The sequence below is a fragment of the Mastomys coucha genome, unplaced genomic scaffold (assembly GCF_008632895.1).
Source record: "Mastomys coucha isolate ucsf_1 unplaced genomic scaffold, UCSF_Mcou_1 pScaffold22, whole genome shotgun sequence".
NCBI classification, from domain to species: domain Eukaryota; kingdom Metazoa; phylum Chordata; class Mammalia; order Rodentia; family Muridae; genus Mastomys; species Mastomys coucha.
The window spans coordinates 71,845,497-71,849,463 of NW_022196905.1; the positions used below are offsets into that span (position 1 = coordinate 71,845,497).

The 3,967-nt window shown below is 35.1% G+C and overlaps 1 long non-coding RNA gene across 1 annotated transcript in view; it reads left to right on the plus strand.

Annotated features, from left to right (window-relative positions):
• The first annotated feature begins 1,129 nt into the window (after positions 1-1,129).
• The window catches only part of LOC116071426, a 15,857-nt gene continuing 13,019 nt past the window's right edge, over positions 1,130-3,967 (plus strand). The window contains exon 1 of the long non-coding RNA XR_004110890.1: positions 1,130-1,217. This is a non-coding gene — a long non-coding RNA (uncharacterized LOC116071426). The remainder of the gene's footprint in view (positions 1,218-3,967) is intronic.

A 3,967-nucleotide genomic window follows, 5' to 3' on the forward strand; every position in this document is an offset into this window, starting at 1 on the left:
CATGATGGCTCATGGCCATCTGTACAGACATAAAATAAAAAATAAATCTTAAAAAAAAAAAAAAAGAGGAGGTGTATGACATTTAACCCAACCATGTGAGCAAAGAATGCAGAGGAAATTCACTAGAGCCAAAGGAAGAGTGGAAGGCAGAATAGGAGGCCAGGACACCAACAAAACTCAATAGAATCATGATATCAAAGACTCAGAACTTTAAGCGAGCTGGACAAAATAGGATCCCAGATTCTAGAAACACTTATTTCTACTTTGTGTTTCCTTAGATTTGGTGGATATCGGTTTTGTTGTTGTTCCTTTGCTTTCTAGAATAAGTTTTTGGATACCATGTTCTACTTAACATTCTATCTTTAGGAACTTCTTTCCTCTGTTATTCATATAACATTTTCTGTTTTGTTATGATTGTGGCCAGTATACTAGTCAAAATTTTTGAATAATGTACATTTTTGGGTTTTGCTTGATTTTTTTCACGACTAGTAAACTGGTATTATGACTATGGAGAAGAAAGTAAAAGATAAAAAAATCAATTTTGATTACATCACTGTAAAGTGGATCTACAGTGGTGGGAGTTGACTAAGGAGATGTAAAAATATTGAGGCCAAATTCCTCCAATGGAAAGTAATTTATCATGACCCTTAGATAATGTTTTCATTGACTTCCTTTTCCATTCTGTTGTTACTCCTATTATATAACTATTTATCAATCTGTTATCTATTATTGATTTATCCAAGTATTTATATATCATGTCTGTAGCTACCATTTATCAGCTACCTTTTAATTTTCATCTTTCACATTTTACTACTTAATTACCTTGCATATATTTTTTTAACAAACCTTATGTGTACAGGAACCAACACAGATGCACACAACTAGACAATGTTCAGAAAATGAAAATTTTGGAATACTCAGTCCTAATTGAGATGGCCTCATCAAACACTGCCCTCATTTCTTAAGGGAAGAAGAGGCAGGAATTCCTTCCTATTGGAAGGATCAGGGAAACTGGATAATTCTAAGGACTTTTTTCCCCAGACACAACAGTACTGATGCACATATGACCTCATAGAGACTGTGGCAACAGAAAGAGGGCTGCACAGATTTGAGTCAGATAGGGTCCCAGTGCTCAGAGGGGAAAGCGACGACCTGTTACCATTCCTAACCAGTTACCTGCAATGGAGCCTCAATGTGTATACAAACCATGCTTAAATGTAGGTTCTGGGTCAGAACTAAATGGCCAATTGAAAATGAACTCAATGATATTTTTGTCTCCTATGCAGTTTTTCTGCTGTTTGTTTTGTTTTACTATTTTGTCTTTACTTGTATATGTGTGTCTGTCTCTGTATATTCCTTGGCTTTTTCTTTGTTTTGTTTTTACTATTTCTGGTTTGTTTCTTTGTTTGTTTAGTTATTTCTTTTCTAAAGAAAGAGAAAAAGAAAGGATGCAGAACTGAACTGGTGGGGAGGTGGAGAGAATCTGGTAGGAATGGAGGAGGAGAAAGTGTGATCAGAGTATACTGTATGAGAGTACATTTTTTTCTAAAGAAATAATAATCCAACCCCCAGAGCCTATACAGTTTATCTGGAATAGACAGGAGTCAGGGCTTAGAAGTGCTGCCAAAATTATACTTTATGTAAAAGGACAAAGTTTTGACTCACAGACTTTCAGATGGGTGCTTATATAGAATTTCTGGACTTAGCAGCATCTCACTCATTGCTTATCAGAAGTTATAAAAATGTAAACTCTTTCAAAAAACACATGTATTAGATAAAATCATTGGACATCCTAATTTCTCAGGGTATTGGGAAATTATGTGTCTGCATTTGAGTGGTATGGAACATAATAAGCCTTTGGACCTGTAGCCATGTTTCCCATAGGCACATGTAAGGCTTACATACAGGATACCACTGAGATTTTCAGAAGGAAACCTTATAGATCAGGCAAGTATATGATAGCCAAGAGATAGCTCAGGGGTGGACCCAGGTGGTCTGTCTTAAGAGAAACCTCGGATGGGATGATCAAGACCTTTGCAGTCTTCATTGTGCTGTTTTGTGTTTCAGATGTTGGATGTGGAACTGTAAGATTAAATGATTTCTCAAATGGTTCAATTTTGGTTTAGTGCATTTTCTCATTTTTAATGGCCCTGCTCTATTTTTTTTAAAAAAGAAAATGTTTATATTTTGCCCTACATTTTGTAAGCATGCAATTTTGCTTCTGGTTTTTATATGATTTAACATCTCAGAAGATGCCTTGAACTGCAGAATGGTCTTGAACTTCAATTTTGATCAAGAAGGATTTGAGGGACAGACTAAGAAGAATTTCATCATTGTTGGCTCTGCACCTTCAGCTGTCCAAAGAAAAACATTTGGATCAGATTTGAATTATCCACTGTCTTACCTATTAAATTATCCAATGTCTTACCTATTAAAGTCTAAGTAATAAGTCTGTGGTTCTGTGCCTTTGGACATAATACTCTCTGAATATAGACTGGCCACATTGAAATGAATTCTTGGAAGGGAGATTATGATCTTTCTACCCTCTGCATTTCCCCACTGTAAGGTGAACAGTCATGCTAAATCATGTTTATTTTTAATAATGTATTTCTTTGTCACAGATACTCATCCAAAGCACTAATAATTGTGAGCTATAAAACATACAATTGAGAGGTAAAAATCTGTCTCTTTTCTTTATAAGACAATCAGCCATTTCTCTATAAAAGTAGAGACCTGACTAACAATTTTTTTTCAGTTTTAGTCTAAGTCTTTGTATTCGCATTACCTTAAATAAGTTGCTTAAAATTTTCAAAATAACAGTCTATGAAGGAAGAGAAATAATGAGAGGTCTATGAGAATACAGTAGCAATTATATCATTTCATCCTAGATCACAGAGTACTATTAAATATCACATGTAGCTATAAAATATATTGCTTTTAAGACTTCAAGAGCAACATTTTAAAAATCATGTCTTTTCTACATGCTAACTGCCAGTTGAGCCAGCACCATTTGTTGAAAAATGCTGTCTTTTTTTCCACTGGGTGGTTTTAGCTCCTTTGTCAAAGATCAAGTGACCATAGGTGCGTGGGTTCATTTCTGGATCTTCAATTCTATTCCATTGATCTATATGCCTGTCATTGACCAATACCATGCAGTTTTTATCACAATTGCTCTGTATACAGCTTAAGGTCCAGGATGGTAATTTCACCAGAGGTTCCTTTATTGTTGAGAATAGTTTTCGCTATCCTGGGTTTTTTGTTATTCCAGATGAATTTGCAAATTGCTCTTTTTAAGTCTATGAAGAATTGAGGTGGAATTTTGGTGGGGATTGTGTTGAATCTGTAGATTGCTTTCAGCAAGATGGCCATTTTTACTATATTAATCCTGCCAATCCATGAACATGGGAGATCATTCCATCTTCTGAGATCTTTGATTTCCTTCTTCAGAGACTTGAAGTTCTTGTCAAACAGATCTTTTACTTGCTAAGTTAGAGTCACACCAAGGTATTTTATATTATTTGTGACTATGGTGAAGGTTGTTTCCCTAATTTCTTTCTCAGCCTGTTTATCCTTTGTGTAGAGGAAGGCCACTGATTTGCTTGAGTTAATTTTATATCCAGCTACTTTGCAGAAGTTGTTTATCAGGTTTAGGAGCTCTCTGGTAGAATTTTTGGGGTCACTTAAGTATACTATCATAGCATCAGCAAATAGTAATAACTTGATTTCTTCCTTTCCAATTTGTATCCCTTTGATCTCCTTTTTTGACTAATTGTTCTGGCTAGGACTTCAAGTACAATATTGAATAAGTAGGGAGAGAATGGGCAGCCTTGTCTATCCCTGATTTTAGTGGGATTGTTTCAAGTTTCTCTCCATTAATTTGATGTTGGCTACTGGTTTTATGTATATTGCTTTTACTATGTTTAAGTATGGGCCTTTAATTCCTGATCTTTCCAAGACTTTTATCATG